The following is a 12,966-nucleotide window of genomic DNA, read 5'->3' on the forward strand; positions in this document are numbered from 1 at the left end:
GTTAACTATTGTTGCTGATGTTTGTGAGCTGACAGGCTCAAGCACTTCCTGGTATTTTATTTAACTGAGACTTCTACCTTGAATGTTTGGATCTGAAGAAGTTTGATTTTATTAAACGAAAAGCGCTTTATGCACTTTAAAACTACTGGTTGCTTTCTGAAGCCGTTTTTTTTTCTATTTTAGTAGTTTATTTTGTATTTTTTTCAGAAAGGCTGCTGAGCCTGCAGAAAATCAGGCTGTCACCACAAACACAAAAGGAAGCTGAATAAGTCCACAGTCGTGACCAAAAATGAGATGTTGAGTAATCCACAAAAGATTTATTAGATAAGCGCTTTCGTTCATGTCATAAGAACTTCATTAGATAAAAGTAAAAACTAAGCTAACCATATTTATATTAATTAAAATTGTACATCATTCACAAGTTTTCAAAAAGCCCGTGAAGACACACACCCTCATTCAACCAATCCAAGTGAAACAAAATGAATAATTCATAAGCTGGCATAATGGAAAAGTAACAATGCTAGTAAATATACATAAACTTATACAAATTAAAAGAAAAAACCTAAAGGAAATAAGAGTTAGCAATGATTTTGTTGAGGTTAGCCCTGTGTTGAACACAGTAAGTGTCTGTGAAAAGTATTACTTTTGATTCCTCATTGTTTTATCTCTTCTTATCATGTGCATGATACATCTAATGTAAAACTACCACCTTGTGAGATAGTAACAAATTCCACAGATTTTAGTATTTAATTTTTCCACCTTATCTATTGATGTTAAAACAGTATAATTAATTTTCAAAAGGTTTTACTTTTGTACCACACCATCGAGTTGACATTGCTACAGTATTGATGGAGTTGAAACAATACATGCATAAATTAAATTTTAACGTATTATTTCAAACCCGCATTTCTGACAGTTTTATTAACCCCCCCCTTACCCCATCATTCAGATGTTTGAGAGGGTATGTGAACTTGACATACATAATACCTTTTCAAATTCTAAAAGGTTGGTTGGGCAGAATTTAAATAAAGGTGAAAATTTGATTATTAAAGAAATCAGACAAGAACTTACCAATGTTAGAATCATGAAACCTGATAAGGGGGAGATGTTGTTTAATTAATAATTGTGACTATTCAAGTAAGATGCCAGAAATTTTAAATGGTTAAGCATATACAAAATCATCCATTAATGAACTGAATGGTGAATACAATAAAATAAGAAACAAGCTCCAGGATTTATTTATTGAAGGTTCCATTTCCATAGATGAGCTAAATTATCTTTCAGCACTTCACCCAAGGGTTTCTGTTATGTTTGGGCTCCCTAAACGTCATAAAAATCTTAATCAACCCCCAATGCGCCCTATTCTGGACATCAAAGAATCCATCACACACACACACACACACACACACACACACACACACACACACACACACACACACACACACACACACACACACACACACGCGCACACACACACACACACACACACACACTCTATTGCTAAGTTTTTAGACATAAAATTAAAGGATCTTGTTTTTAATGACACTCACATTTGTAAAGATTCTTGGAATTTTTTTTAAAAATGATGAATGCAATACCTTTTAAAGACACCTACGTTTTGGTGACCACAGATATCAAGGAGCTTTATTATGTGATACATCACACCACTGGAATTGAATGGTTTAGTGAATTTTTATATGAAAAAATGTTAATCATAGAGACATTTTACTTTTTATCCAACTGATGGAACTGGTATTTTATATTATTTGACAATAAGGTTTACCTACAACAGGAGGGTGTGGTGATGGGGTCAGTATGTAGGGGATTATATGCGAACATTGTGGTTTTGCAATAGGAGAAGAAATATGTGTTTTCCTTTGCCTTTTCCATTTGCATCAAGAATTATAGGATCATAGGAAGTTACTAGACTACTGGCCTTAAGGCCCTTATAAGCCTAGCCAAGAGTTTAGCCTGTGCATAGACAAATCAGTACCCAATGCCCCTGTCCAGCAGGGACATGGGTGGAATCCCAGGGATGTATTTTCTATTTCCATCCAGTTATCCAGGCTGTGCTTAAAAAGGGGTAAAGAGGTACTCTGCTTGATGTGGAGAGGGAGTGTATTCCACAGATGGGGGAGTCTCTGGGACATAAATCTGTCCCGCCAGCAAGTTCTATTGATGTCAAAGACCAGGTTGAGGCCGCGTGTGCGGGTTACTCGAGTGGAGCTTGACTTGCGGATATGCAGCAATCCCGTCAAAGCGGGGTCCAAGATTGCCTTGTATGCCAGACAGAGGTCACCTCTGAGGAGTCTGTATGAAACTGAGTAGAGGCATAGGGCTTTTAGCCTACCTGTGTATGGTAGATTTTTGAGGCCGTGGATTCTTCTGGTGAGGAACTTCTGTAGTGTCTCCAGCTGCTGCATGTGCTTTGTGAGGTACATGTCGAAAGGTGCATTGTACTTGATAATGGGCATTATAAGGGAAGCATACAGAGATGTTATGACCTCCTTGTCTCTGCTAGATGAGATACCCACATTTCTTGGATGATTTGTTTATTTTATGGGATGGTCCAAAGGATAAAATAGAGGAATTTGTTTTCTACATCAACATTACCACTAATTTTTTAAAATTCACCCATAATGTTGATGCTGATAATATATCATTTCTTGATGTTTGATTGGTCAAAGATTACCACAATAGAAGGTTATTATCTAAAATATTCAGGAAAGAAACATACTCTAATTCCTTTTTGCATTTCTCTAGTGCACATCCATTAAAACAAAAAAAAAGCTATTGTTAAAGGGCAGTAAGTACATGCAGCCCGTATGGGATCTAACACGGATGCATATGTACATGCAGCCCGTATGGGATCTGACACGGATGCATATGTACATGCAGCCCATATGGGGTCTAACACGGATGCATATGTACATGCAGCCCGTATGGGATCTAACACGGATGCATATGTACATGCAGCCCGTATGGGATCTAACACGGATGCATATGTACATGCAGCCCGTATGGGATCTAACATGGATGCATATGTACATGCAGCCCGTATGGGATCTAACACGGATGCATATGTACATGCAGCCCGTATGGGATCTAACATGAATGCATATGTACATGCAGCCCGTATGGGGTCTAACATGAATGCATATGTACATGCAGCCCGTATGGGGTCTAACATGAATGCATATGTACATGCAGCCTGTATGGGGTCTAACATGAATGCATATGTACATGCAGCCTGTATGGGGTCTAACATGAATGCATATGTACATGCAGCCCGTATATGGTCTAACATGGATGCATATGTACATGCAGCCCGTATATGGTCTAACATGGATGCATTTCTGGATGAATGCGACAACCTCAAATTAATGTTTTTAAGGAGAGGTTACCCTGCCAAATTATTAATGACATTATATGGTTGAAGTTATTAATAAGAGGGAGGAATTATTTCCTTCCTTTATTGGCTAGAAATGAAAAGAAGACATGCCTTTTTAATGAAAGGGAACCACCTGACATTCCTAATAATAATTCTAACAACCATAAGAATTATAGAAGTTCATTTATAACCATTTACAATTTTGACAGTTACCAACAGAAGAACATTTTATGGAAAAATTGGACAATTTTGAGTTATGACAGGAACACCAGATTATTTGTAGGTGACTATCCCATAGTTGTATTTAAAAAAGGCAAGAACCTGAAAAATATCTTTGAAATGAAAACCAGGGATATCAGAAGGGATGGTGTTATGAAGAAATGTGGTGCATGTAATTTTTGTAATTATATACATCAAAATAGTGTTGTGTATATAGACAACAAAGAGGTTGTAATTCATGGTAAATATAATTGTGTTTCTGAGAAAGTGATATATTGTGCTCTTTGTTGTAAATGTTGCTGCTATTATATAGGCAAAACTGATCGTAAATTAAAAAAACAGAATTTATGAGCACTTATATGACATCAGAACAAAAAAGGAAACCAACGCCTTGAGTAAACATATTATTGAAAATGTTGACAGTTCTTTTAAATTTTTGGTGAGAGTGTTAAAATAGATCAGCGTGGTGGTGCTTGGTCATTAATTTTAGAAAAGTGAGAACTTTATTGGCAGTTATATCTGAATGCAGGCAAATGGCCAGGTTTAAATGACCATGTCTCCATTAGCTCTTTATTAAAATTAAAAGCATTAGAAAGATAGAATACAACATTTTTATGAATTACTTAACAAGTTGTTTAACATTTTTTATTTTTTTTCTTTTAATTTTTTAAGTTTATCTATATTTACTAGCATTGTCACTTTTCCATATGGCAGCTTATGAATTATTCATTTTGTTTCACTTGGATTGGTTGAATGAGGGTGTGTGTCTTCATAGGCTTTTTGAAAACTTGTGAATGACATGCAATTTTAATTAATATAAATATGGTTAGTTTAGTTTTTACTTTTATCTGATGAAGTTCTTATGAGAAGAACAAATGTGCTTATCTAACAAATCTTTTGTGGATTGCTCAACTTCTCATTTTTGGTCACAACTGTGGATTTATTCAACTTCCTTTGGTCTTTGGTTTGAGAGCTTGATTTTCCGCAGGCTCAGCAGCCTTTGACTGCTTCCAGTTGTTTTTGTCTTTGTGTTGATTTTGGGTTTAGTCTTTTTTCCATGGAATAATATACCCTTTCAGTGCTTTCCAAAGCATAGGCCCATCCCATTTGTAAAATTGGAGTCCATCTATTACATTAGCTTTACTGGACTTGAACTAGATTATAGCCTTTCCAACCTCCTCTCAAGTGATGCAGGGCATAAGCCACTGCAGTGTCTGATATGCAGGGTTCCTCTACTTGATGGGAATATATAAATGAATAACAAAAGTTCCGTAAGGCCTGCTTTGACATCAATATCCTCCAGTAAGAAATCTCCAGACTCACAGGCTGTCCTAGAAATGGGTGTTCTGTAGGACAATTGCTTAAAAAGCCGTGGTATATATCTCAGCTCCTTATCCCTGTTCACCTACCAGAACTAGTGTCTCCTGATTAATTCATTGTGAGAAAGTTCAAGGAGGGTCAGTCTTCTGCCAGCACTGTTAGTGCGTCACACAAAAACTTAAAGTCTCTCTCGCTCTCTTCCACTGTTCTACATTGTAGTTTTTTTAACTCTCGTGTTTAAGACTCTAGGAGTACATCTCTCCTCCTCCTCTTAAAGCATTTCATTTCCAACAAATCCCCTTTTAGATTTGCCTTGCAACCCTTCCATTGCAGTCTGTCTTGACTTACACCTTCACCCCTGTTTCTGTGAAGAAAGTCTGCCATCACAGATCTTAATAATTTCCTGTCTCCTTTAGAGTTCCATAAGAAGTGGGCCCTCTTCCAAAACACAAACATTTCAGCAGATTCCTTATGATGCACAAAAACAGTGATAGGTGCTTGATCAGACAGTCCAATTCCATGTATAAGTGGGTCTCCATTCTATGCCTCTGATGAGATGAAATTAATAACATGTCTATTCAACTTCCCTGTAAGGTAAGGCTTTTGGAAAACAAGTCTAGCTTCATGTAGGTGAAACTCCCTCCACGTCTGACCATCTGGCAGAATCAAGCCGTAATTTTAATATAGCCTGACTTTGTTTATGACATTCTCTCTTCATGTAAAGCCTGTTTTTATCCTCATTGTATTTTACATTGAAGCCCTCTAGAAGAAACAAATCTTGGAAGGGAAGGAAACTCTCAAGAAAGAGTCTAGCAGGCTAACGAAAAATGTATGCACTCTTCATTATTAACTAACCCTTTCCAAAGTAACCATCTACTAACTCTGCCGGTGGTCACTTTATGAGTTTTAACATCTAAAGAGTTATGAAACATCAGAAAAACTCAGCCCCTCCCCCCAGCTTATGATCTGTATGAAATTACAGAAGCTTTTGGACCCAAATGTATGGGCATCTTTCTCTTTTAAATTTAATTTTGTAAACATACTTTTATGTTTAACCTCTGCTGAATTTTCACTCGATGGATAGAGTGAGAACTACTCCAATATTCCAGGATCACACTTTAATAGATGGCTACTTTGAAATGAGTCCTGAAACTGAAATAGCTGAACCATAGCTACAAGCATGCCGAGCCCCCCCCCCCAGATAAATCCTACATTCATCTGCACATGAACTATCTTCCTTTGGTACTAACAATTACCCGTGTTCATGAATAAAGAGTCAGGGGTTGTTTGCTGGGTAAACGGTTCCCACCAGGGAGGAAAGAGCCCTCTGAGAGCCTTAGATTCATAATAAAACTAAAATGATGATGCCCCCCTTATCACAGCAAAAAGTAAACATTCTGTTCTGCAGACAAAGTCTTTACTATGACTAAACAGCATAAGTTAAAAGAGCAGTATGAAGCAGCCAGCATGTATCGAAAACAGAAAAGACAAACAATAACATTTAAATAATAAAGCAAAATAGATAACCAGCACTGCTGGGAAATAAATGGCACTGAGCACTAATAAGGCAAAAAAAAAGTCAAACAACAATAAAACAGACTCAGTGACAACCTCTGGCAGTTAATCAGTTACCATAAAATGTTTATTTAGACCAACTTCAATTCTTTTAGTTCCATTCAGGAAAAAACGATTTGCTGGACCCTTGGATAAAATAAGGTTCTTTTATTCAACAATTCCGAACAGGTAAGCGCTTTCACCAAAGTGGCTTCTTCAGACCTCAATAATATTAACCAGATAAAAATACACTCTATTTATATATAAATCAATTAACCTGCTTAATTATAATATCTTAATTAGGAAATAAGACATCACATCAATCAGCTAAAATATGCATAAAAAACTTTACAACTTAGAAACCTCAAGAGACCTATCTAGAAACTAATAGTTCATAACATACTCACATTCAGTATACAAAAGCATCTAGATAGAAACAGCTATATATAAAAACATTTAAATGCATATATAAAAAAGATACAATATAATAATTAATTATTTAAAACTCAGCCTCCTATTTCTAAGTGCTGGATTAATGGGAATCTTTTAATTCAAACCAGGGTATAAATGTGCCTGGAGTTTAATTATCCATAACATTTAAATAATTACATCACCCATAACTCTCTCTTACCTGCAGGCAAGCAGCACTATATATGAATCCTCTGAATGTCTGCATCGAACTGGGTGTAGGTAATTAAAAAAACAAACAAATCTTAAATTCTTTTCTTCCAATGAGCTATCATTATTGGGTAGTTAAAAGAACCACCACCTACCACTTGAGTTCATCCAGGAAAGTGGAGAAAAAAACTGAGGATCTCATCATATTCCATAACAACATTACAGCCATTTTGTATGCATCTCTGCAGAGAAAGGAAAGGGTGACTGCCAACTGCACAGCAAAACTAGGATAACTGTAAAACAACCAATAAATAATGACTGAATAAAGAGTAAAGCTTTCATTAGTAATTATTTCATGTCCTAATGAGCTCAAACAGCTATAATAAAGAACCAGAAGTCGGGATACTCGATCCCTACAGACAATCGTCGAAGTACACAGCAAGTTCCTTGTGACCCCCTAAGAAGTAGACAAGGAACCTATTTCACAGGAGTAAAATGTGAGATAAGACACCTAAAGCATGGGGGTGGAGTGGGGAGAGTCCATTACAAACAAACTAAAAGTTGTCAGATTTATGCAGGCTGTTGGGCCTATTTGCTCACCCTTCTCCTACAGTCTTGTGTTAAGCGCTTCTGCAGTCCAACAATCCGCATCTGCAGATGAGCCAGAAAATATGTCTGACCATGGCTTTTCCGGGCACTGACTGTTCTCTGGGGAAGTTTGAAATTCCAGTACCTTGTGATATTCTTTGGAACTCTTATACCTTGATTGTTCAACAGACAGAGCCTCCTTTCCCAGCTTCATTAAATGTCGTGCTCATGACTTTACTGGGCATTTTAGGCTGTACCTCACTCACCTTTCGTTGTGAGTGAAGACAAATGTTTTTCAGGTGGGATGATAGCTTTTGGGAACATGACTTCTTCTACATATCATTTTTAATCATGCATTGTTTTTTTTTAATTAGGTCCAGATTATTTCCTAGGAGTTAATGGCGTCTGTCACATATTTTGCATCAGTTTCCACTTCAGTTCCTTTTCTGACCAACAACCATCCTCATCTCCATTTCAAAGGTTATAATACTGTAACTTCATCTCTTGAACAAAGTCTGCAACCTTACACTGGGACCAGAGGATTACTCTGGGCCTGTTCCTGTCTGCCACCAGCAATGCTGGTATAATAAATATTATCTATGTCCATATTTATTCACAAAGCAGAAACCTTACGGCAATTAAATGTTCAGGTTACAGAAAATAAAATACAGCAAAACAACAACCAGAATAGAAACACGGCAGTGGAAAAAGACTTTCAACAAACAAATGCTTTAAAATGGCTTGATTAGACAATTTGGTATATTAGTCAGAGCATTCTATCAGTTAGTATTGGTCTGATGAAGTATACTGTGTTTTATGAAAGTGCTAACTTACATTATTTAAACAGTATTTTATTATTTTAATTCATTTATTGAAAGTCTTTTTTTCCACTGCTGTGTTTGCTGGTTGTTGTTTTGCCATATGTCCATATTTAGCTGAGTGTCTTTTTAAAGGTTGCAGAGCATGTCACTTTTGGTATAGATACTGTGAGTAATCAGACACACAAACTATGTAAAATTCACTCCACTGGATTCAATTATTCTTTCTGCTGTGCTGTATAACTCAATCTCTGGTACAAAAGGATTGGAATGCCATGAGAATATTCCTTTAGATTATCATGCCTCCACCCCTTATCAATAAACCCAGCTCAGTGCACTCTATCTCAGGGTTTAAAATGTAGGTAGAAGAATTACCTTCCTTAACATGTAATCAAAGAAAGATCTGATGTCAGCATCTGAAACTGAAGATGGAACATGCAGCCCTGACTCCCCTTCTCTAGGTCATCAGTTTTACCATATTGTGCACTCAGACCACCCACTATCTCAACATGCAATTGCTGCTGCAAGACAAAGGTATGATAGGCCTGTAACCTCTGAAAACACCTAGAAAGACATTCAAGCAAGATAAGGAGTCACTTGTCTGAAGCTACTTTAAAGCTCTCAAGGAACTCTGTCTAATCACTTGACTTATTAACCACCATTCTTTTAATAAAGGTATCAACAGAGTATCTTCAAACTATAATATCAGACTATTGAAGTAGGACTGTCAAGGAGCTCAAATTATGTGTCCATATCCCTTTGTGCCAGCCATGCCTCCAAATACATTTTTGATATGAAAAATTATATCATCTCGACTATCTTCAGTCTTACTATTCCATTTAAAAATACATATCAAAGTCCACCAACTGTCTGTATTTTGCCTTCGTTTTAGAAATCTACTTCATACGGTGTTAATGTAGCAAAACTTGACTAATGAATTAGTTAAAAATTTGGCAGCATCTTTGCATCTGAATTTAAGAATGGTATAGGCCTATAAATCTCCAGATCTTCCTGAGTCTAATTGTTTTATTAAAAATTTGGGAGTATCTTTGCATCTGAATTTAATATATCGGCCTGGAATTCTTTTGATCTCCTTGAGTTTTAATGAACCTGTTAACAATGTTGCAGTATCTTTAAATGTGAATTTAATAGTGGTATAAGCCTAGAATATATAACCCTAGAATTCTCCACATCTTCTAGATACTCTTTCAATTCAGATAGTTTATATTATGCAAAATAATTTAATTGATGAATGCATTACTTGATTTTTTTTTATGATTTTATTAAAATATTAACCATTTCATCATGAATATTTTGCCCTTACTACTTATGATATTCTACTGGAAAACCTTTGTTCCAGCTTCTTTTCATAAACTTAATCTATGAAACCTCTCCTGATGTTATGTCCACATCTAATTTGTTGATCTTGTCTTATAATAGATCCATCTGCTATAATTATTCATTATTTCCTTGTTGACATCAATAGACAATTTGCCTGAATAAAAATGATTATGTTACATTATTCTAAAACAGTGTTGTCTTCTTCTACTATAGTCCCATTTTGTATATAGTTACTGTTCTTTAAATTTTCATACAAAATAATCAGTTTCAAATCTTTTATATACAATCTATACTTCAACTTCAGCACAAGAAATGTTTATGCTTATATCTTAAAGATGTTTTATTTCATCTTTGTCTTAATATGTGTTTTGTTATGCCTTGCACTGAATTGTATATAATTCATTCTCATTCTAATAATATTGTATTGCATTTTGCTTATATTCCTTTTCATAGTCTTTCGTTAGCTTTAATTCTAAGTGCTGCTTTAATTACATCATCCCACTGAAGTCCTAGTAGATGTTATCATTTACATTTTATTATCTTAAGTTTTTTTTATCTATTTCAGTGTTCTTGCTTACATTTTATTTCTCTGTTTGAAATACTGACTAGCATATTTAGACAAAGTAACATTGTACGGAAAAAATGTAGCGTTCCAGCCTTAAGGATGGTGCACACTTTCCTTAAGGAAGAATCAAACAAAAAAGGAAAACTCGTTTTACAGGAACGATTACTCGACATCAATCCCACTATAATTCTACACTTAAACTATTTCATTCATTTCCCACCCCAATTCATTCCCCCTTTGCTCCCCAAAAGTCTCTCTATTTTGTAGTATACTGAACTTTAATAATATTTAGTGATTCTTTTTGTAAATATTCATTCCATCTGTGACATCTACTGTGTTGATATTTTCCAACCAAAAGTTGCATAAATAGCTAATGCAGTTTTGTTACACCTGGCAATAAAACTACTGCATTGTTACAGACGTTTTCTTTTACTGGAGGGTAAGATCAAGCTGCTTAAGTAACACAACTGCTGCTGGACTCTTAAACTTCAGTTTGACAGATAAATGCAGATTACATCCTTTTACTACAGTATGTCTGTGTGGAAGATACAATTTCTCAGACCATTTCACATTGCTCCTCAATGTATCCTTCAAACTGCATATACATATACATACAAAACCTAGAGCACTTGATAATAGTTTTCAGTCTTACTCACAAACACTGGCTAATCTACAATGTATGTACTGTACCTGTGTACTATGTATGTATTCTACCTATGTTCCAAATTTCAGCTGCACACCACAAATCTATTAATTACCTTTATTTTTAAAATTAATATTTTTTGTTTGTTCTCTCCACTGTAACTGTTTATGTGCCGCATACCACTGTAAAAACATGTCTCCTGTAATTTGTATGTATACTGATCATGTCTAAATAACTAAATGTGTCTGTAATTTTTCTTTGTGGAGCTTTCCTCCCCGGGCCTCTGCTGAAAAAAGGCCTTTTCGGCTCAGTCAGACACCCCCGGTTAACAAATATAAAATAAAATAAAATAAAATATTATCTTTTGTTCCCACTGATTTCATCTGAGTGACAATCTTAGCAGTACTGAGAACAAGATCATCCTCTATTTCATATTTCAGTACTGAAGGTAGTCCCTTTATGTTATTGATTGTTAACTGTACATTAATAAATGGTTACACTTCATAATCTCAAATTACTGAAATCCCGAAATTCAGTAACCCGAGACCATGTAGGCAAAAACCAGAATGCTGAAAGTGCATAAGAGCGAATTTGAATATCTCAGATCCACGCTTATGCATTTCCGGTACGTTGCGTGTAATGTTATGGTGCCTGAGATTGCAGGTGAGTGAGTGTTTGTGTGTGTTTTTGTATGTTGTGTGCGTGGGTAAGGGTAAAGAGGTGTAAGTCTCAGTGTGAGTGTTGGATTTGTTAGTGTTTGTGTATGTGTGATGTGTATTTGTGTACGAGTGAGTGGAGGATGCTGTGGTGTGAGATTTTTTTTTTATGTTATGTGTGACCTCGGAGTTGTTATATATAAGTGGGGGGGGGGCACAGCTATATGTAGTGTAGGGTTGTGTGGTTTGTCAGCTGTGGGTGGAATGGTGTGTGCCTTATGTGGTGTATGGTGTATGTATGTTCGTGATTGTGTGATTCAGGATTGTGGATTTCGGTATTGTGAATGGTTCGACTTTATAGTCTCGGGTTACTGAAATTCGGGATTTAAGTAATTTGAGATTATGGAGTGAAACCTTAATAAACATATACATTTTGGACTAAAAGAGAAAGAAACACACTCAACACCACTAGTAATACCTATTTATACTTTATCTTACACCAACAGCATTTTTTAGTAACATTTACAAACTCTGATACAAGATAATCAGAAAAATTGATCCACATGCAGAGGGCAATCTTTGTTTGCAAGTCATTTCAGTGTTACAACATTTTCCACTGGTAATACCAATTTATGCTTATCTTATGACAACAACATTCTTTAATAACATTTACAAACTACAACCTTTGATACAAGGTAGATTCAGAAAAAAATGTGATTCACATGCACACAGCAATCTGTGTTTACAAACAATTAGAACAGCAATTTGTGTTTACAAACAATTAGAACAGCAATCTGTGTTTACAAACAATTAGAACATTACTGTTGTGCTTTTTTGAATCCTGATCTTCTTTCTAGTAAAGGCACTCCTCTGCGCCAATTTATTTTGACACCCTCCAACCATTCAGAACCTTCATTTTATTCCAAAACTGTACTCACACGCATATTCTATTTAAGTGGAACCATTTGTTGTTTGATGTACAGCATTTCAGCATAATTCTCAGCAGCCTTATTTTTCACTTCAGAACACCTCTTCTTCACTGGTATATGGCATCCTATTGTTTTCTAATAAATTCACAGATATCATTTTCATAAATATTCAGTTTTTGTTGTGTTCATCTGACCTACATAGGCAAAATCTGTCTTAGTATACATAAACGTAAGTATAATGCAATTCACACTTCTTTTGTCCAAAGTCTTGGGGCATCCTTCTTCTTGGCACATTTTCAACCAGATAAGGCATCTTCCGTGTGG

The sequence above is a fragment of the Protopterus annectens genome, chromosome 4.part0 (assembly GCF_019279795.1).
Source record: "Protopterus annectens isolate FY-2018-M chromosome 4.part0, PAN1.0, whole genome shotgun sequence".
NCBI classification, from domain to species: domain Eukaryota; kingdom Metazoa; phylum Chordata; order Ceratodontiformes; family Protopteridae; genus Protopterus; species Protopterus annectens.